The sequence below is a fragment of the Capra hircus genome, chromosome 4 (genome assembly GCF_001704415.2).
Source record: "Capra hircus breed San Clemente chromosome 4, ASM170441v1, whole genome shotgun sequence".
NCBI lineage: Eukaryota > Metazoa > Chordata > Mammalia > Artiodactyla > Bovidae > Capra > Capra hircus.
This window is the reverse complement of record NC_030811.1, coordinates 41,852,435-41,876,105: the sequence shown is the minus strand read 5'-3', so window position 1 is coordinate 41,876,105 and position 23,671 is coordinate 41,852,435. Positions and strand designations below refer to the sequence as shown.

The window sequence follows — 23,671 nt, the reverse complement described above, 5'->3', positions numbered from 1 at the left end:
CAAGTCAAGTGGGTGGATTTTTTAGGACAAATATGAGAATGATAAGTTTGGCAACTGAGTCCTTCTGTATTCTGTTTCTGATTTCTAATGTTAATAGATACAGTATGTAGGTAACCTTTTTTTAAAAAAAACTGATTTAAAAACTAATATTTATGTGGGTTTTTCCGCCGCGCGGAACGCTGCGCTGGTGGCGGCAGCGGCCTGCGCGAGAGGAAAAGATGCTAGAACCACAGGAGAATGGCTTGGTTGACCTACCAGATTATGAGCATACAGAAGATGAAACTTTCCCTCCGTTCCCACCTCCAGCCTCTCCAGAGAGGGAAGATGGTGAAGGCGCTGAACCTGAAGAAGAGTCAGGGAGAGGAGCATCTGTTCCCGTACCTCCGAAGAGAACAGTTAAAAGGAATATACCCAAGCTGAATGCTGAGAGATTAGTTTCAGAGAGAGGGCTCCCAGCATTAAGGCATGTGTTTGAGAAGGCAAAATTCAAAGGTAAAGGTCATGAGGCTGAGGACTTGAAGACACTAATCAGACACATGGAGCACTGGGCACATAGGCTATTCCCTAAACTGCAGTTTGAAGATTTTATTGACAGAGTTGAATATCTGGGAAATAGAAAGGAAGTTCAGACCTGTTTAAAACGAATTTGACTTGATCTCCCTATTGTACATGAAGATTTTGTAAGCAATAATGATGAAGTAGAGGAAAATAATGGCCACGATGTAACTGCTACCGAATTAGATCCCTTTCTGACAAACTCATACGGAAGTGTAGAGTTTGCTTCTGAGTCCAGTAGAAGCCTAACAGAAGAACAACAACAAAAAATTGAGAGAAATAAACAACTGGCCTTGGAAAGAAGACAGGCAAAGCTACTGAGTAACAGTCAGTCCCTAGGAAATGACTTGTCAGTGATCACACCCAGCACACAGACATCTGAGGAGGGCAGAACAGGTGAGGAGCAAGGGCAGGAAGAATCCAATGGATTTAACGAAGACCTAGACAGTCCACATAATGCTGGTGCTGCCAGTACTGTGGAAGAAGAGGAGGAATTAAAAGTTGAGAAAACGGAACTGGACCAATCCTTTTAAAATGTATGGTAGTTACTTAAATGTTCCTCAAGTTGCATAGGCCTCAACTGAGAATGTCTATTAACTTGCTGTCTTCTAAATCTGAGATGATGGTGCAGTGCATTTTGTTTGCTTTGAGTGAAAATCTTTTTATATAGTGAAACTTTTAGACTCCTGTTTAAAATCTGGCATTATTTTACTTATGTGCTCAATTGCTCAGTTGTGTCTGACTGTGACCCCCATGGATTGTAGCCCACCAGGCTCTTCTGTCCATAGGGTTTTTCAGGCAGGAATCACTGGAGTGGGTTTGCCATTTCCTCCTCTAGGGGATCTCGACCCCGGGATCAAGCCTCAGTCTCCAGTGTCTCCTGTACTGCCTTTGGATTCTTTAGTGCTGAGCCACTGCAGAGGCCATATTTATAATTGTTTCTTATTAACTTCCATTGTCGATTTATCTCCTTAGTGTTTATTTGTATATAAGTATGACCTTGTAAAAATGATTGGTAGTTAATAAGTAGCTTTTGCTGCTTATGATCCCATTGAATGCCCTATTTTTACTAAATTGGGTGGTATTTTAAGATGTAAATGTGTATAATAAATAATAATTTTTTTAAAATAAAAATCTCACGAACTAAAAAACAAACAAAAAACAGACAAAAAAAAACAAACTAATATTGTGGATGGGAGCTGAGAAACAAAGTGTAGCTGGCAGTGTGATTGATGATTGCTGATTTTCTCAGGGAAATAGACCCCAAACCTTGATCTGGAAGAGGAAGAGTGAGACAAAATTAAATTGGCTTGTCCAGTAAAAAATGGGCTTCCCAGGTGGCTCAGTGGTAAAGAATCTGCCTGCCGAGGAAGGAGATGCAAGAGATGGGTAGATTCCCTGGAGAAGGAAATGGCAACCAACTCAGTATTTTTGCCTGGGAAATCTCATGGACAGAGAAGCCTGGTGGGCTACACAGTCCATGGGGTTGCAAAGAGTCGGACACGACTGAGTGACCGAGCACGCACAATCACTTGCATGCCTAATAAAATAAGGAGAACTCAAAATTTTCATGGCAACTTAAAAGGAAGGCAGAGTGAGGGCTTATGGATGAATGAGGAATAAGGAAAGATGGGGGCCAGTTGTGTGGAAAGAGGTCAAAGGTGAGATTCAGCCACAGAGCTGCTTCCTGTGGGGGAAACAGCCAGGAAACTTCCAGGAACAGGAGCATCTCATATACACTAACAGGCAGTCTCCAGCCATCTGCTATATGACTATGCGAGTTCTCTCTTAATTCTAACTCTTTCTGAAACTTTGTTAAAACAACCATCTTATTGTGGGTAATACCTTGTGTGGAAAAATTATGGAAAAATACACACATTTCCACATTTGGTATGATGCAGAGTAGACTGAGGAAGCAGATGCAAGAGTTGAGAATCTAAATGAAACAGATAATTGAACAGAAGGAAGATATTAGGAGAGGGAGCCACTATGAGAAATGGAAAGTCCCTGGGATTCCTGGGAAATATAGCTACACGTGGGTTGGTGGTGAAACTCCTTTTTAGTCTTTATTTCAATGTCGAAGAGAAGGGTGCTTTCATAGGATGGAGGACTTGGAGACACCCATACAGCTGATTCTTGGGTTGCGCTAGTAATTCATCTGATGATTTTAGAAATGGCAGCTTCTCCTAATTTGCTGCTGAACCAGCTGAGTGATGTTTTCAACTTTAGGGTATAAACATGGTCAGGAATCCTGCCCACCGCATCCAACACCCTCACATCCCAAGAGAACCGTCCTAGAATTTTACTCAGCACCCAGAACTTTTTGTAGGAAGATGATCATCTGGTAAGACTCCTTCAAAATTAACTGGCTTAGTATTCAAGCTCATAAAACTATATATATATATATATTTTTTTTTTCCTCTAAAAATTATGGATTTTTTGAGAGAGGAACATCAAACAGAAATTTCTGAGATCAAGAGCAGGAAATGAGTGATTCAGCAGGCTGGATTTCACCCAACGAGCTGTCTTCACAGCTGTAGAGAATAGCTGAGAAAAGTTCCAGGGGCCTTGCCTGGTACTGCTTGGAAGCAGTCAGGCTGGGAACCACAAGAGAGCTCTCTGGAGCACGATGGAGGACGGTTGGAAAGCCTGGCTTAGGCTCCCCAGAAATATGTCAGTCTGGTGCCACTGCTCCACTGGAATATCCTTTAATTGCCTCTGACTCCACATTTGGAAGTGGTCCAGGGTGAGTCAGGATTTGGGAGAATGGGAGCCTCTTGCCAGGCAGGAGCATTCAGGTGTTTGTTCTGCTCCAAGCGCCTAAGAAGACAATTTATCCTGGAAGCTGGTGCTGCTGTGCTGTATTCCCAAACTGAATATAGTGCTGGTTATTGGAGGAGGACTACCCTTTGGGCAGGGCAAGTGAGCTCAGTTACCACGTCTTCATTTGTTTATTCTCTTTCTGTCTAATCATAAGGCATGTTCAACAAATACCTGACCCTGCCTGTTATCATCTGATGATTCTATGTGCCCCACTCTGCTGAGTCCATGGAGAAACATTTTGGAGGACATTTCTCGGGTAAAATGACTGGAGAGCTGCTTTTGGAAAAGAGGAGTAGCCCTCAAGTGTGTCTTCTTGAACTCACTGTACCTTGATTTTAGCAGGGAGCAAAACCCTTCTACATCCTGTGGTAAGCATTTGCGTTACTTAATCAGTCCCCAAACTTGTCCCATACATCCTTCTCCTGCCACAGCCACCTGCATACCCACGGTCAGGTACTTTTCAACCACGTGCCCTGATTTCCTGTAAACAGATCTGTTTAGTGGGTCTCCCTGTCTCCAGATTTTTCACATTCTCATGCATCCCTCTTCCCTCCCTCAGTTGAATCTTTCTCAAATGTTAGTTTCATCATGTTATTCTCCTGCTCATGGCTAACAAACTGAAATAGTACAGAGAGACTTTTAATACAATGTGATAGTCTCAAATTCCACTGCTTTCTAACCTGGAGCCAACCAATTGCAACCTGTTCTCTCTTTGTTTAAAAACATTTTTGATTGGGGCAAAATGTCCAAAACATAATAGTCACCATCTTAACTATTTTTACATGCACAGTTCAGTGACATTCAGGACATTCGCATTCTCAATTGTATAACCAATTCTGTTTCTTGATTTTTTTTTGTTTGTTTGTTACTTGATTTTTATGGTTGCCTCCATATAACAGAAGTTTTCTTCATAAAATGCTGGTTTTGTCTATCACCTGAACATATTTCTTTTCTATTTTCTCCTAAAATACATGCATTCAGTTCACTTATTTGCTTATCTCCTCCTCCTTCTTCAACCCAAATAACTATGTAAATGTTTCAAATGTGACTCTAACTCTGTTTATTACTGTAGGAGCTTAACATTTAAACAATCATCTCTTTACTGTAAATGGTAGGAAGCATCTCTCTCATTGTCCCTTTGAAAGTCAAATATGCCTCATTTTCTAAAGGTAAAAGGAGAATTATAAAACCAGCTTATTTACCAAACTACCACATAATGATTGAGTAAAGTTTTGGATTTTTTTTTACTGGAATCCCCAAGTGACCCAAGGTTATAGGCAGAAGGCCAAATTACTGTGTTTTATTTCCCAGTTTAACTTTATGAAGGCTTCTAAACAATGTCAGTCCTTTTCAGTGATGCTGCTTTTGCGAGGGAAGGGCCAGGCATTAGAGATGCCATGAGCACCACTGCTTGAGATTTATGGCCGAGTGTCTCTAGTGTATTCAAGTCATCCTTTGGGGGAATATTTTTGGCAGCATTTGTACTTGTGTTTCTGCCTCAGAGCCTGCTGCACAGCTCTTATTCTTGGGACCTGATTACTGTATTTCCTGGATTTCATGTTCTCTTTTTAGTTAAATCTATTTTCCCAGTGCTTATTCTTTAGTAGCTTTTTAAGAATGGGTGCATGAATGGTACATTTTCTAAATCCTTGCATGTCTGAATTGTTTATATTTTGCATGTACACTTCATAAATAGTTTAGGTGTTTTTGACTCTCGTTCAATACAATTCACATAACATAAAATTCATCCTTTTAAGGTATTCACTTCAGTGGCTTTTAGTATATTCACAAAGCTGTCAACCATTGTCACTAATTCCAGAACACTTTCCTTATAGATTTAGTGTCTAACTTGTATGTGTTTCTGTGTGCAATCTCTTATGTAAATTCTTGAGAGCAAGGACTATACATCAGACACCTGGTACAAAGCGAAGCAGTTGCTCCTTTACATATTGAGTAAGAGGGAGGGAGGGTAAATGAAAGTCTAGAGACTTGCATTTCTGGCTGGATGCAGCAAGCACCGTGTGGTAGGATTTGCAGATAGCCTGTGGGAGCTGAAGGCAGCCTCCAACCAACAGCCAGTAAGCGACATGTAAATCACTTAGGATGCATTGGCACTCAGTACACGTTCAGTTCCTTTTATAAACTTCCCATTCTCACCTGTTCATGGTCACACAGTTAACACTATACACAAATCTTGTTTTGTTTAACTTTTCCATCCCAATTAGTACAATGCTTTTCTTGGAAGCCTCTGACCCAGCCATAGCTGGGGTTTTTGTGCAGCACAGCCCTCAGTGCATTTGCAGAAGGTTGTTCATCCATAATACTTGCATCTTGAACTTTACAGCTAAACAGGAAATAAACATCCAAAGAGATAATATGTTGAACTCTATTTACCTATTGGGATTTGGTTTTCTATATTAAACCTTCTTGTTCTCAGGTTTCGAAGAATCTCCTAGAAAACATGGCATGCGACTCTACCTTATACTTGACTCCAATTTGTACCTGTGCAGATACCCAGCACTTGTATGGCCCTCAAACTCATTAAATTGGATGGCACATGATGGTTAAGCATTGAAGGTCGGTGTGCTCACTGCCTGAGTGTGACCTTGTTCTTAGGAGCCATTTTATACGTTCCAGAGACACATTTTTCTCAAATTTGTATCACTAAGATTTCTGGGCAGAAGAAACAGCAGAAAAAATATTGAGGTGGGGAAATATTTGGAGCATTTGAGAAAATAAAAGAAAGCCAAGGTGTTTAGAAAATGATGAATGTTAGAGTATTGGGAAATGAAACTGTAGAGGTAGAGGCTGAAATAAATAAATAAATCCTTGCTGACTGTGCTGCTTATTTAACTTCTATGCAGAGTACATAATGAGAAACGCTGGGCTGGAAGAAACACAAGCTGGAGTCAAGACTGCCGGGAGAAATATCAATAACGTCAGATATGCAGGTGACACCACCCTTATGGCAGAAAGTGAAGAGGAGCTAAAAAGCCTCTTGATGAAAGTGAAAGAGGAGAGCAAAAAAGTTGGCTTAAAGCTCAACATTCAGAAAACGAAGATCATGGCATCCGATCCCATCACTTCATGGGAAATAGATGGGGAAACAGTAGAAACAGTGTCAGACTTTATTTTGGGGGCCTCCAAAATCACTGCAGATGGTGACTGCAGCCATGAAATTAAAAGACGCTTACTCCTTGGAAGAAAAGTTATGACCAACCTAGATAGCATATTCAAAAGCAGAGACATTACTTTGCCGACTAAGGTCCGTCTAGTCAAGGCTATGGTTTTTCCTGTGGTCATGTATGGATGTGAGAGTTGGACTATGAAGAAGGCTGAGCGGCGAAGAATTGATGCTTTTGAACTGTGGTGTTGGAGAAGACTCTTTAGAGTCCCTTGGACTGCAAGGAGATCCAACCAGTCCATTCTGAAGGAGATCAGCCCTGGGATTTCTTTGGGAGGAATGATGTTAAAGCTGAAACTGCAATACTTTGGCCACCTCATGCGAAGAGTTGACTCATTGGAAAAGACTCTGATGCTGGGAAGGATTGGGGGCAGGAGGAGAAGGGGATGATCGAGGATGAGATGGCTGGATGGCATCACTGACTTGATGGACGTGAGTCTGAGTGAACTCTGGGAGTTGGTGATGGACAGGGAGGCCTGGCGTGCTGCGATTCATGGGGTCGCAAAGAGTCGGACATGACTGAGCGACTGAACTGAACTGAACTGTGGAAATGGGACTTTGAAAAATTTCCAAATTATAACGAGGTATTTATTTTTTAATGATTTACTTAATCAAATAAACAAGTGAACTTAAGCAACAGAATATCATCTATAGTACCAGCTTGCTATTTCCCTGGAAGTCAGTCTCTTTAGTTTTCTTTCTCTTAGTTGGGTAAGATTCTACAAAGAATAATTCTTAACTTGCTATCTTCTATGTCTTACTCTTCTTTTTTTATATTTTCCATCTCTCTGCCACATACCAGGTAAATTTATTCAGTTCCACCTTCCAGTTTACCATCTTTTCATTTGTTTAATCCATTTATGGTATTTTTCTTTAACAAAATAACTGTCTCTGTTTCTAAAAGACGTTAAACAGATATGCCTGACCGTTTTGTTCATTTTATGTTTCTTACTAATGTTTTATAGTCTGTATTTGTTTTGAAATATTTATCCATACTGACTCTATATTCTGTATTTTATCATTTTTCTATTAATAGTCCTTAAGGGGCTCTTATCTTTGTTCTTAGCTGCTGACTTTTCTTGTGAGGACTATTTCCTTAAAGGTAAGGAAATACATTACTGTAAGCTAGCATCTGGTTGAACATGAGCTGTAGAAGCAATGGTGATAAGTTTCTTCAGGAAAAGTATTATTTTATATTAGTAACCTGTTAACATTTTAATTGAAGTTTTTGGCCTTGGATCTTTCTAAATGCAGGCAGTGTGTGTTTGAACTCTAGATCTTCAGGAGAGCAGACTTAAGATTACAAATTATTAATGATAAGCCTTAAGTTTGCAAATTATTAATGATAATCATTATTATTTTTCCCATTTGCAACAGGGGAAGTAAGACGTGTTTCTTTGTGGGCAACTATTCTGACTGCGGGCATTGGTCAGAATGGGCTATGTAATGCTGCGTAACAAATAACTCCAAGTGATTTATACCACACTCTCAGTGACTTAGACTAAAAGAGTTAATTTCTTGTACAAAGTCTGAAGGTCCAAAAAGCTCTTTAGGGAAGTTGTCTTCCATGCAGTGGTTTAGAATACTACTGAAAAACAAATAAACAAAACACATACACTAGTTTAACTCTGTGATTTTTCCAACTTAACATAATATATCAGAATTTACTACAGCAATAGAAAAGAGCTTGAGGGAGTTAAGCACCAAGAGTTCTACATGAAGTGACAGATGTCACTTTCACATATTATTAATATCTACCACTCTCTCTTTTAATTGGCATTGAATTCTTTTTCATCTATTTACATTGCCCTAGCTTAAGCAGAAGACTCAGATTTAGCTCCCTGACCTTGTGGAATATTCCCAGGTGGCACTAGGGATAAAGAACCTGCCTGCCAATGCAGGGGATGTAAGAAACACAAGGTTTGATCCCTGGGTCAGGAAGATCCCCTGGAGGAGGGCATGGCAAACTGCTCCGATAGTCTTGCCTGGAGAATCCCCAGGGATGGGGAGCCTGGGGGCATTACCATCCATAGGGTTGCAAAGAGTCAGACATGACTGAAGTGACTTAGCACAACCTTGTAGAATCCTATACCTTAATCTATTTGAGGCATGCAAATTTTAATTTCCTAAATTCTATGTTCTTCATATCAGTATTTGGCTCAGGGAAGTCTTTATTTTTGTAGTCATTTATTATTACTTGCTACTTTGTTTCTCCATTACTACTTTTTCTCTTTGGGGACTGGGGATTAAGAGAAACCTTTGGGGATTTCCCTTATAGTCTTGGCAGCTACACAATTACTTTAAAAATATATTCATGGTAATTTATCCAGTGTTAGGGGCACTTTTGAAAACAACTAGTTGCTATTATTTCCAGAAGCAGTTCAAAAAAGTATATTTCCAAGTAGCCAATGACAAAAACATTTGAGACCAGTAGCAGGCCTCTAAATTTAGTTAATGAAGACCCAGGCATTGTTCCATGGTTATCTATAGTATGGTGTTAGAGTAATTGGCATTCACTTAGCTCAACTTTTGCATACCATAAAATTAAATTATATGTTCAGTCCTAATGTGATACATTTTTTATGGAATAGAATTGTATGGTAATGCTAGAAGATTTAACTGGGAGCTAGGAGGAACATATCAGCCTACACATGCAATCTTCAGGAAGCTGTTTTGGAGCTGCATGGTAGGAAACCAGTTAAGAAAACCAAAATCAACTTGTATCAAAGAAATTTAAAATAGAGGAGGCAATATTTACATGTCTGATAATTCTGATTCTGCTAGTATTGCTCCCACAGCTCGCTAGATTGGAACAGCCTCACAGGGGAGTCAGATACAGGCCTTTCTACTGTCAGGCCCAGACCACCCACATGCTGTTCCTTCTGCTTCAGAGCAGACCCCATGCCCTCACCCACATCTCTTGACTCAATGGCAGTCGTTTCTACTCTATCCTGTGGATGCGGGTCATAACTCTCCTTCCCCAAGATTGGCTCTGGAGTGGAAAAGTCCTCAGGCACTCCTTTTCATCCCTGCCTCTGAAGGTAGGCTTATCTTTTTTAATGCGGGGGGAAAAAAACTTAAGTAAATATAGAGGCATTCTGAAATATTTGTAATCCAATTTTCTATTTGTTGTGGTCCCTGGTTTTCCTTTTCAAGAAGGAAGTTGGGATATAGATTGTTTAATGTCCATACAGAATACAAGGACTTACCGATGCTCTCCTGCAGGTGTAACTGTGATCCCTCACTCCAGGAATCCCTCTCTTTCCTGGCAGGCATGTCATAAGATGCCACTGAAGCTCAGGTGAGTGCTCACTTTTCTTGGAGCCAGGAGATTAAACTGATTCAGACCCTTCCCATAGGATCTCTCTCCCATAGACGTATGTTAACCAACATGTCATTTGGGAGGTTGTTGGGGAGCTGACTGGCGTAGCACTGCAAAGCTAAACAGGTTAATTCACATTCTGAATGGGACTTAGAGAGTGGCCATACCTACAAACAAAAATTAGGAAGAAAAAGCTGGGAAATATCATCTTCCTTCCAGGTGAGTCTATACTGGAACGTGGGGATTGATATTGGGAGGAAATTAGTGGTCTTTGCACCTTGAATAATTATTTAACAAATAGCTATCAGACGTATCCTGGCCAGTCTCAACACCTTGTTAGGCAACTGAGGTATGAAAATGAGAAAAGCAGAGATTATACTCTGGTTAGTAAGACAAACAAACAAATCAGTACATGGAGACAGCAGTTTAAGTGCTAGGAAGAAATGTCACCTTCTTTTCCTCTCCTGTATGTTTCTAAATTCTTCAGCTTTTCATTTGCTTATCAAGCTCTTTTTCACTGTCATGTGGGGTTTTCCTTCCCAGTTGGCACAATAGTGTTGTTAAACTAAGGGTCATGTTTAGTGCAGGTGTGTGCACCAAGTATTGCTCTAATCCTGCCCCATAGCAAAAGCGTCCATCCCTGTGACCCTGAGGCAAAATGAGTAGCAAGTAGCACAAGGAGAAACTTTGTTTTTCAGCTGGGACAATCTGACCCCAAACCATAGTGTAGAGCTCTACTTGCCTGAACCACGAGTCACCCTCCCATGCTGAAACCCACGTGAGCTGGGGGATGACTGGGTTTTGCATCACATTCAAAAAACACTGATTCAAAAACTCTTGAAGAGTAATGTAAACCTTGGCTGATGTCCTAGAAGACATAGTAAAAGATTGAATTACTTCAACACACGTGTAGTGTCCTAAAACTCTTTTTTTTTAATTTGATGAAAATGTTGGAAGTTTAAATTCTTCTTCCCATTTCTACCTCCCTCAAGTCTTCCTGGAGGGTTAGCTGCCCTAATCTCTCCTTCTTTTCTTCCTGTTTGGTTTTGCTTTCCCTCAGAACCTCAAAGCCAACCTATAATGGCTTAAAGTTCTTTATCCCTCTTGCATCTCTCCAGATGGACTGTTTGGCTCATCCCCATGTAAATCCCTTCAGAGATTTAACATTTCGTCATCAGTACTGGCTCACTTGACATCAGCCTGGCATCTCTGTCTGGCTCTTCCATGGTCCCTTTTCAAGGTCCAGCTTAGTCTGCCAGTGACTGTCTCTCATGTAAAATCTGGAAGGCAAGCCAGAAGAAGCCATCATTCTGGAGGAGATGCAATAGTTGCATGGCCAGAGGAAGATCTTGACAGCCACCTGCTTTGGCAGCTGAGATTACTGGTAGCTGCTGGCCCAGCAATTTCTAAGATTCACTGCAGCTTTGGGTCTGGCTCCAGGAGCCCTATGTCTGAGCTTTGCTCCCCCAGTGACTCTGGCGGAGGTAAAGCCATCCTTCCCTGTACAAAAGCCCTCCCCACTTGAAATGTCTATAGTTACAATGCTCAGATACCTGGTTTACCTGGGATGGTCCCACTTTTACTTGCTTTTCCCAATTAATTGTCAATAATGGCCCACTTTGCTCTCAAAATGTTCCAGATTGACTGATAAATTATAAGACAGGTTTACCAGGCAAGGCTCTTGTTCCTCTGATGGCATCCTGCCTGACATTCCTTATGATTCTCTCCAGTCATTGGTCTGAGATACAAGAAACAGGGAAGCGTGTGAATATTTCCTTTCTCCTCTTGCCACACTTCAGATGAAGTATCACCAAGCAACCTCTGGGTAGAGCCCTCTTGTGTCTCTGGTCCTGGGGCAGGTCTTGGGTGCAGCAGAGGCAGCCCTCAGAGAAACTGAGCTTTTCTATCTGAAGAAGAAAGCCCATACCCAACATTTGCTTGGAAACCACTGTTAGCTCCACCGCTAGAAATGTGGCTTGATGTCAGGTCTTTGAACTTGACCAAACCAGATCATCAACTCCCCGCCTTGAGGGTGAAGAGAAATGAATTAGAGGAGAGAGATGGTCTTGACTTCCCTCAAGAGATAAAAGTGTCTATGGTTTTCATGTTGAACTGTCTCCTCTTTCGCTGACAGGCAAAGTTCTGGTGGTAGGATTCCCAGCGTTAGCCAGACCACAGTAATTTCAGTGCTAAATGGTGAACTCAAGATGAGATAGACTAGGAGCAAATTAGTGAACAGCCCTCCCCGCGACTCCAGATGCAGCTGGGTGTCTTCAAACAAGGGAAAAAATTAAGAGAATAGGAGGTATTGAAAAATAACCTCAATAAAGACACACTGCCTCATTTTGAAGTCAGGGGGTCAGAACTGGCCCAGCTGGTCTCCAGATAGCATCTCCCCAATCTCAGCTTTGGGAATGAGAAAGCTCTGGATCTTGGCTCTGCATCAGAATGACACGCTGAAGACAGAGTTTTTTCTGGACCCCCGAATGCTTTCCCTTTCTTCTGAGTTTGTCCTCTAAAATCCATGATCCTAAGTCTTTAGATGTGGGAAAAGGGTGAATATAAGGGTATTAGGGGCCATGAATTTCATCTGCTGAAATAGGGCTGCTTCATATCCTAAATGACATGAGAAGAAGCATTTAATATGAAGAACTGAAATGAGAAGGAAAATTATTAGAATAAAAGAAAGTAAGCAGAAGGAAAATTCTAGGAGGTGAAGTAAAAAAAGAGTCTTCCTTTGATTGGAGAAAGGGGCACCCAGTTGAGAAAAGGATTTGTCAAATGGTAATACTATTAATGGTGTTTGTTTGTTTGGGTTTTTAAATTTTTTTTCCCCAGAGCTAGAAATTCCTGTCACTTTTGGGAGTGGTAGTTCTGAAAGGTTCATATTTCCCCACCATGGAAAATACAAAAAATTTTGTATATCCCTGCTTTGTTTTTTTATAAGAGATATACTTAAAACAATTTTATTTATTTATTTGGCTATACTAGGTCTTAATCCTGGTACACGATATCTTTAGTTGTGACATGTGAACTCTAAATCGTAGCATTTACAATCTAGTTCCTGGGCCCCTGCATTGGAAGCATGGACTGTTAACCACTGGATCACCAGGGAAGTCCCATATATATTGCTGATTTAATTCTTAGTTAATTCTAGGTTACTCAGGTTCAGATTGAGGGGGAAAGCTGAGAAGTGATTTGGATCAGCACCACTGGCTGATTTGGGTAATTCAGGATCTCAAATGTGATTTTCTTTTTTATTTTGTCTTCTAATTTTCTTGAGATATGATTGACATAAAGCAGGGTTAAGTACAAGGCTTACATCATAAGGCTTGACTTACCTACATTATGAAATGATGACCACACATAAGTTTATTGAATACCTTTCATCTCATATAGATACAAAATTAAAGAAATAACAAATTTTCCCTTGTGATGATAACTCTTCAGATTTACTCTTTTAACAATATTCACATATAATGTGCAAAGGTGTTAATTGTATTTATCTTGTACATTTCATCCCTAGTACTTATTTATCTTGTAACTGAAAGTTTGTACCTTTTGACGACCTTCATCCAATTTTCCCTCCCCCACCTCCTGAGTGGCTCAGAGGATAAAGAATCTGCCTGTAACGCGGGAGACCAGGGTTCGATCACTGGGTTGGAAAGATCTCTTGGAGAAGAGAATGGCAACCCATTGCAGTATTCTTGCCTGGAGAATCTTATGGACAGAGGAGCCTGGCGGGCTACAATGGGGTCACAAAGAGTCAAACATGATTCGGTGAGTAACACTTTCACTTCTTTCACCCTACCTCTGGTATCTACAATCTGATCTCTTTTTCTGTGAGTTTGTTTTCTGCTTGTTTTTGAAGTAAAACTGACCTATAATATTATATTAATTCCTGTTATATAGCATAGCAATTTGATATTTCTATGCATTTCAAAATGATCATAATTTTAGTTATGTCACCTTACAAAGATATATAATTATTAAATTATAGAAAACCTTAGGATTCCTCAAAAAATTAAAAATAGAAATACTGTATGATCCAACAATTCCACTCCTGGATACTTATCTGAAGAAAATGAAAAAAACAAAACAGTAACAGAATCATTGATACAGAGAACAAACTGGCCATTGCCCAAGGTGGGGTGATGTAGGGCAAGGAAAGAAGTAGGTGGGGGAGACTAAAAGGTAGATGTCCAACTGCAGAATAAATGAGTCACAGGTGTGAAATGTACAATGTGAGGAATAAAGTCAGTAATTACATAATATCTTTATATCATGATTTCCTGTTTTGTCAACTGCATATGAACAGTAGCATACCCCTCAGTTTTGTTAATTCTTTCTATTTCCTGTTCTTAATTCCCTGCCTCATTTTGTTCCCTTCTCTCTGCTTATAATTCAGAGCAGCCACTGATCACCAGCATTTCTGCAAGGTAATCATTATTCTACTAGAAATATTTATTGTGATGCTCACATAAGTTTACTAAAAACTATTGAATTATATATACTTTTACCAGGTGGATTGAACAGTATGTGAGTTAGTCATTATAAATGCAAAAGAGGGAAATATTTCTTGAGCGTTCAATGCATGAGCAGTAGTTTTCTATTTGTTCAAATATTTTATTTTACATATATTAGAAAATTTAAAATTCCTGCAGAGCCATATGATAGTACTATAATCATCCCCATTTCTCAGGAAGTAGAAGTAAAGTGGGGTTGAGCAAATGGCCAAGATCTCTCAGTTAGTAAATTGAAGAGTTGGGCTTGAACCTACATCTCTGAATCAGAAGACTGTGTCCTTTATCACTCTGTGCTAATGCTTCAAATTAAGGCATTTATGAAAATCAATTCAAGATTCACATTCAGTGATTAAGAAATATGATTACCATTTTTGTTTTGTTTCATTTTTAAAAAAACATTTAACCACACTGTCTGAATAAAGGAGCTGCTAGCTCGATTGTGTTCTCAGCCAAGGTTTGAACACACTGTGGTGAGGTGGTAGCCCTCCTTGGGGGAGGTCTTCCATCTTCAGTGAAGAAAAAAGTATAAGGACCACAGCTTCCAGGATTGCCAACTCAGAACTTCTACAAATAGTGAATTCACTTATTTTCTCTCTCTTAAAGTAAAAGTATAGTCAAAGAATTCTAAGTGAGTTTTTCTGGAAAGTGGTGGCAGATATTTGAAAGAATCTGCAGGCAGATATCTGGTAACTACCAAGAATCAAAGCAAATTTAACCACCAGTAAATGTAAGAGTGATAACTCAAAGGTAAGAAACCCAGGTGGAAAAATTGCGTGTGCAAAGAGGCATGCATGTGCAGCTAGGCCCTCTACCATTGGCGGATGCACAAGCATAGTCTATGAGAACTACAACATCCTCAGCAGGTTTGTTGATTGAGGTTTTGGTGTGTGGGCAGATGTGGTGGAACATGAACCAGGAAAGGATAATTTGGGACAAGATTAGGAAAAGCCTTGCTATAAATTTGGGAGATTAGTTGGAAGGTAAAAAGAAGCCACTGGAGCTTTCATTTTCCTTTCATTTTTTTTTCTTTTAAATTGTGGTAAAATTGTTGTTCAGTTGCTCAGTCATGCCTGACTCTTTGTGATCCCATAGACTGCAGCATGCCAGGCTTCCCTGTCCTTCACCAACTCCTGGAGCTTGCTCAAACTCATGTCCATTGAGTCAGTGATGCCATCCAACCATCTCATCCTCTGTCGTCCCCTTCTCCTCCTGCCCTCAATCTTTCCCAGCATCAGGGTCTTTTCCAATGAGTCAGCTCTTCGCATCAGGTGGCCAAAATATTGGAGTTTCAGCCTCAGTTCTTTGAATGAATCTTCAGGACTGATTTCCTTTAGGATTGATTGGTTTGATCTCCTTGCAGTCCAGGGAATTCTCAAGAGTCTTCTCTAACACCACAGTTCAAAAGCATCAGTTCTTCAGTGTTCAGCCTTCTTTATGGTCCAACTCTCACATCCATACATGACTGCTGGAAAAATCATAGCTTTGATTAGACAGATCTATGTTGGCAAAGTAATGTCTCTGTTTTATAACGTGCTGTCTATGTTTGTCATAGCTTTTCTTCCAAGGAGGAAGCATCTTTTAATTTCATGGCTGCAGTCACCATCTGCAGTGATTTTGGAGTGCAAGCAAATAAAATTGTGATAAAATACAGAGAAAATAAAGTGCACTATCTTAATGATTTTTAAGTGTTCATGGTTGTAAATACATTAATATTATGCAACCATCACCACTACCCTTCTACACAACTCTTTTCATCTTATCAATCTGAAACCCTATGGTTATTAAGCAATAACCTCCTGCCCCCTTTCATACCCCTTCAGCAACATTTGGCAACCACCATTCTTTGGCACTTTCTGTCTCCATGATTTGACCTACTCTAAGTATCTCATGTAAGTGAAATCTTTTAATATTTGTTCTTTTGTGACTGGCTTATTCTACTTAGCATAATGTCCTCAGGTTTGTCTATGTTGCAGAATTTCCTTATTTTTTGAAGCTAACTAATATTATAGATATATATCACCATTTGTTTATCCATTCATCCTTCAATGGACGTTTGAATTGCTTCTGTGTTTTCACTATTGTGAATAACGCTGCTATGACACCTTTATGAAAATACCTCTTAGAGACTCTGCTTTCAATTCTTTGGATATATACACAGAAGTGAAATTGCTGTATCATATGCTAATTCTTAATTTTTTGAGGGACCGCAATACTGTGGTCCATAGCAGCTGTCCATAGCAGCTGGATTATTTTACATTCCCACCAACAGTGCACAAAGGTTCTAATTTCTCTAATTCCTTGTTATTGTTATTTCTGTTTGTTTGTTTTTTGACAATAGCCATCCTAATGGCTGTGAGGGGATATCTCATTATAGTTTTTATTTCCATTTCCCTAATCATTAGTGAAGTTGGGCATCTTTTTACTGATATTTACTTATCAACCATTTCTATATCTTATTTGAAGAAGTGTATTCAAGCCCTTTGCTTAAGTTGGAATTGGCTTGTTTGGTTTTTTTGTTGCTGAGTTTAGGAGTTCTCTAAATATTCTGAATGTTAATCCTTTATCAGATATGTGATTTGCAAACATCTCCCATCACAGAATGTCACACTTTTACTCTGTTGATATTATCTTATGATACACAAAATTTAACAGTTTTCATGAAATCTGATTTATTGCCTATGCTTTTGGTGTCTTGTTTAAAAAAAACCACTGCTATATACAGTGTCATAAATGATTTACTCTGTGTTCTCTTCTAAGAGTTTTATAATGGTAGGTTTTACATTTAAGTTTTTTTTTTTTAATCTACTTTTAAGTTAATTTTTGTATATGGTGTTCAGTAAGTGGGTCCAACTCCATTCTTTCACACACAAGTATATTTTCCCAGCACCGTTTGTTTAAAAACTATCCTTTCTCCACTGAAAGGTCTTGGCACCCTTGTCAAAAACCATTTGGCTATATATGTAAGGCCTTATTCCTGGGCTCTGTGTTCCATTCAATTGGTCTATATGTCTGCCTGTAAGCCAGTACTACACTGTTTTGAGTACTGCATCTTTGTAGTAAGTTTGATAAGAATAGTGGGATCTTCAAGTTTATTCTTTTGCAAGATTGTCTTGGCTTTTTGCTGGGAGGTGGTCCCTTGAAATTCCATGTGAATTTTGGAATGGGTTTTGGTATTTTTGCAAAAACAACATTGGGGTTTTGATAGAGATTGCATTGACTCTATAGATTATTTTGGGTAGTATTAACAACTTAACAATACTAAAGTCTTCCAATGTGTTTCCAAGAATGCATGCCTTTTAAAATTTCTTTCAGCAATGTTTTGTAGTTTTCTTTATACAAGTATTCATGTTCTTGGTTAAATGAATTCTTAAGTATATTATTCTTTTGATGAAATTGTCAGTTGTTTTTCTAATTTCTTTTCAGATTGTTCAGTTTTCCTGTATATAAATGAAACTGATTTTTGAGTGTTGACTTTGTGTCCTGCTATTTTGCTGAATTCATTTATTGGTTCTAACAGTTGTGTGTGTGTATAATCTTTACTGTTTTCTTTATACAATATTATGTCATCTGCAAACAGTTTTACTTCTGAGTGGTGAAAGTAGGCATCCTGTCTTATTCTTGATCTTAGTAGTCATTGTGGGGTTTTCATATATGACTTTTATTATGTTGAGGTAGTTTCCTTCTATTCCTAGTTTGCTGAGTGTTTTTTTAATCACAAAAGGCTGTTGAATTTTGCTAAATGCCTTTTTTGCATCAATTAAGATGACCATGTGATTTTTTCCCCTTTATTTTGTTAATGTGGTGTATTGCATTGATAATGTTTTTTTGAATGGTTAAATACTTTTGCATTCCAGAAATAAATCCCATTTGTTCATGGTATATAAGCCATACTGCTAAATTTGGTGTGTGAGTAGTTTGTTGTGGATTTTTTGCATCAGTGGTTATCAGTGAAATTATTCTGTGCTTTTCTTTCCTATAGGGTCTCTGTCTATCTTTGGTACCAGGGTAATGCCAGTCCCATGGAATAAGTTATGAAGAGCTCCCTCCTCTTCAATTTTTTTGCAGAAGTTTGAGAAATTTTGTTGTTAGCTCTGCTTTAAATGTCTTGTAGCATTTAACAGTGAAGTGATCACGCCCAGAGCTTTTCTTTGTCAGAAGATTTTTGATTACTGAGTCAATCTCCTTACTAGTCATAGGTCTATTCAGATTTGTTTCTCATGACTTTCTCTTGGTAGGGTTGTGTTTCTAGGATTTTTTTCACTTCACCTAAGTTAGCCAAAATGTTAGTGTATAAGTGTTCATAATACTCTGTTATAATCCTTTTTATTTCTGAAAAATTAGTAACCATGCCCCCATTTCAGTTTTCTTTAATTTTAGTAATTTGAGTAGACTCTTTTTTTAATTAGCCTATCTAGCTAAAGGTTTGTAAATGTTGTTTTTCTTTTCAAGGAAACAGCTTTTGTTTTTATAGATTTTCTCTATTGCTTTTCTATTCTATTTCATTTACTCCTGCTCTAATTTTTATTATTTCCTTTATTATTTCAACTAGAAGAAGAATCTAGCCTTGAGTTTAGTTTGGTTTTCTTTTTCTAGGTCCTCAGTTGTAAAGTTCGGTTGTTGGTTTGAGATCTTATTTTTTGTAGTAAGCATTTATAGCTATAAATTTCTTTCTAAGTCCTGATATGCTGTGTTTTTGGTTTAATTTGTTTTTAAGTATTTCTAATTTTCCTTGTGATTTCTTGTTTGATTAATTGGTTGTTAAGAGTCTGTTGTTTCCTTTTAACAAATTAGTTAATTTTCCAGTTTTACTTCTGTTGTTGATTCCTAACTTTATTATGTTGCAGTCAAAGAAGATCCTTTATATGCTATTTCAGTTTCAAAATCTACTGAGTTTTAAATGATGGCCTAACAGATGATCTATCCTGGACAATGTCCATGTACAGTTGAGAAGAATGTGTGTGCTATTGTTGTTAGGCAGACTTCTGTATAACTGTTAGATCTGATTGGTTTACTATATTAATTTCTCTGTTTCTTTACTTACCTTCTTTCTGGTTGCTCTGTTAGGGGCCTACAGCTCTCCACCCGGGTGCCCTTTGCAATAAAATCTCTTGCTTTGTCAGCAGATATGTCTCCTCGGACAATTCATTTCCGAATGTTAGACAAGAGCCCAGTTTCAGGCCCTGGAAGGAGTCCGCCTTCCTGCAACGGTTCTATAATTAATATGGTTCTCAGTTGGCAACTCTATTTCTTTTAGTATTTTAAAAACATAGCTGTTATGACTACTTGTTTGCATTGTTCCTAACAAGAAATCAGCTGTCATCTGTTTTTGTTCCTTGTGTATGCAATCTATCATTATTTCCTCTGCCTGCTTTAAAGATTTTTCTCTTTTTTTTCACTGCTTTTGAGCAAATTAATCATGATGTGCCTTGGTATAGTTTTCTTTATTTTTCTCAAGCTTAGGGTTTGTTAAACTTCTCGGAACTATGGGTTTATAGTTTTCATCATTTTTGAAAAACTTCAGCCAAATGTTCTTTTTCCTTCACATTTCCTTCTTCTACCAGGGCTTCAGTTACAGGCTTGAAGTTTTTCTATTTCTACTACTTATTAAAGTCCTGTAAATTTTTAAAATTCTTGTTTTCTCTGTATTTGATTTGAATAGTTTTTATTACTATGTTTTCAATTTTACTAATCATTTTATTCTACGTCTAGTTGTCAATAATCCCCATCATGTACTTTTATCTCATTGCTATTTTCATCTATAGAAGTGTACTTCTCCACTTATCTTTTGAATATGTGAATTACAGTTATTTCAATGTCTTTTTTTGTGTGTGCTAATTTTCACATTTCTGCCAGTTCTGGGTTGGTTTTAATTGATTGACTTATCACCTCATTAAGTACTGGATTTTCCTGTTTCTTTGTATGTTTGATTATTTTTATTAGATTCCAGATGTTATGAATTTTATCTTGTTGGATGTAAGTCATCTCTGTATTTCTAGAAATATATATTCTTGGGCTTTTGGAAGGGCGGAAAGCAATTTACTGGAAAACAACTTCTTTAGGGTCTCGCTTTTAAGATTTATTAGGCAGGATCAGAGGAACCCTTCATTCAGGGCTAGTTTTTCCCATTAGTGATGCAAGATCTTTCAGGCACTCTATCCAATGTCCCATGAATAATGAAATTAGCTAGTTGGTCTAGACTAGACTAGGCATTTTTCCTGGTCAGGTTATTGTTACCTCTGTTCTTTCCAGATGTTCTTTCTCTAGCCTTGGGTATTTCCCTTACATGCATAAGTTGATCAGCATTCAGACGAGCACTTGTGTGGGGAGGTACCCTTTACATATCTCCAAAATTCTCTCTCCATGATTCCTTCTTCTCTTAGTACTCTGTCCTGTATATTCTAGCCACTCTTTCTTCCTGGTAAGGGATTCCACTATGCTGTACACAGGTTCCCTTGCTTGTGTCATGATCTGGGGACTCTTGAAAGCAGTCAGTTGGATCAAAGAAGAACTCACTTCATTTGTTTTCATAACTTTAGGAATCCCTTTTCTTCATTGCCTGATGTTAAGTGTGTTGAAATCTGTCATTTCATGTATTTCAGATTTTCTATATTTTGTCCTTTTTAAAAAAGCTATTTCAGTTGGGAGAGTCACTCTGGTTCCTGTTATTCCATCTTGGCTGGAAACAGAAACACTTCAATGTCTTTTAACCTCTTTTTCATATATTCCTCACTTTTTATGACTCCATTTTATATTCTGCCTCCGCTTTTCAAATTGATCTTCCAGTTTAAAATTCTTTTTTAAAAAAACTATGCTTATTCATCTATTTAATCTCTTCAATGAATTTTGAGTTCAATAGCTATATATTTCATTTTTAGGTATCCTTTATTTTTTATGGTTTCTATTGCTTCTATTACTATCTTTTTTGTTAATTCATTTTAAACAGACCTATTTTATTAATATTATAAAGATTTCTGTAAAGGTTTTCTATCATTTCTAGATTGTAGAGCACCAATACTCCCCTTAACTGTATCTGCAAATTGTCTCTTGTGGTTATTTGTGGCTTCATGTGCTTTAATTTTTTATTTTGACTATTTGTCTGTATTTTTTATTTTTCCTAATTTTGTCCTTTGCGAATTGGAAGAGTTGCTATTGATGGGCCCTTAGTTATAGATGTGTCCCTATAGGACAATTTTCTATTTCTTCTGCAGAATCCCCAGGTATTCCTTGGTTTGGGGATAAGATTTTGTTTTAGTGACCTGGTTAGTGTTCACCAAATCATGTATGTGGTATAAATTCTCACCCTACATGTGCCCATATTTGACTTCTCACAGTGTAGTTTTTCCTCCTTCGTACAATTGATTTCTCCCCTGGAGTCTACATATTTCAATCTGTTCTTATCTTAAAATAATAAGATTTACTTGAATATTCTGCCCTTTTGTCTTCTTTCATCCTTAAAATCCCTTATTATAGTGTATACTCACACCTACCCATTTTTCAACAGTCAGCACTGTACTAAAATAGCTTATTAAAGAAATTCTCAGCGGCCCCATAATATGGTCTGGTATAGTCGCTGTTTTCTTTTATTTCCATGACATTTGGTGGTGCTGACCGTCTTCCTTCTCCTCATGCTCTCCTTGTCCCTGCTAAGCACACATTCTTGTAGTATAGCAAGGGGAAATGCCATTTAAACAAAAACTCTGCCCTCAGCCTTTTAGTGAGTGAAACTTAATATATATCTGTAAGGAACTAAACATTGGTACTACTCCATCCAGTTATGGATATTGGGTGGAAAAAGGAAAAGAAAGGAGATTTCAAGGCTTTTGCCAGTTCCTCCATATTGCTAAAGGGTAATTCAGTAGATGACACTTTGTTTAGCAGAGTATATTTATGAGTCTTTAGATATGTAAATACAGGCCCATAGCCAAGGAAGAGATGAGGAGCAAAATTGGTCTGATTAATAAAGTGAAAAGTACTATATTTTAGCAGGGAAGAAAGAAGGAAGGGAAATCCAATAAACAAAGAAACATAGAGAGGCTAATGGGAACATGAAGGAAATAGGAAGCAAGCCAAAATAAAATCCAGGCTGGACACCATGCAAAGAGTGGGTGGGGAGAATCTTCCTGTCAACCACTAGATTGCCTTGGGGCCTGGGAGCATGGTGATGTTGCCACAGATATAGTTTCTGGGAGCTGAAGATAATCAATATACAAGTGGCAAAATCACTTAACTGGAAATCCATCAGAAATCAGCTGACACGTTTTTGCAAGACTCATACTCCACACCACTTTAGTCAAATTTCCTAACCAAGGCAACACAAAAGAAACTTTATTTTAGAAATAAGCACAATGTTCCCTCAAACCTTGACAGTATAATGCTGTTGATCTTTCTGCAGTAAGAAGAATGTTCTCTACCTGCATTTTTCAACATGGCAGCTTTTAACTACATGTAGAAATTGAGCTAGTGGAACTAGCTAATGGTACTAGTCAATGTAATCACATAGACCACAGCCTTGCCTAACTCAATAAAACTAAGCCATGCCATGTGGGGCCACCCAAGATGGGTGTGTCATGGTGGAGATGTCTGACAGAATGTGGTCCATTGGAGAAGGGAATGGCAAACCACTTCAGTATTCTTGCCTTGAGAACCCCATGAACAGTATGAAAATGCAAAATGATAGGATACTGAAAGAGGAACTCCCCAGGTCAGTAGGTGCCCAATATGTTACTGGAGATCAGTGGAGAAATAACTCCAGAAAGAATGAAGGGATGGAGCTGAAGCAAAAACAACACCCAGTTGTGAATGTGACTGGTGATAGAAGCAAGGTCCGATGCTGTAAAGAGCAATATTGCATAGGAACCTGGAAGGTTAGGTCCATGAATCAAATTGGAAGTGGTCAACCAGGAGATGACAAGAGTGAACGTCGACATTCTAGGAATCAGCAAACTAAAATGGACTGGAATGGGTGAATTTAACTCAGATGACCATTATATCTACTTCTAAGGCAGGAATCCCTTAGAAGAAATGGAGTAGCCATCATGGTCAACAAAAGAGTCTGAAATGCAGTACTTGGATGCAATCTCAAAAATGACAGAATGATCTCCGTTCATTTCCAAGGCAAACCATTCAATATCATGGTAATCCAAGTCTATGCCCCAACGAGTAATGTTGAAGAAGCTGAAGTTGAATGGTTCTATGAAGACCTACAAGACCTTTTAGAACTAACACCCAAAAAAGAGGTCCTTTTCAATATAGGGGGCTGGA

General features: G+C 38.5%; 1 pseudogene; it reads left to right on the top strand.

The window, feature by feature from the left end:
• Positions 206-1,088, top strand: LOC102177867 (annotated as a pseudogene).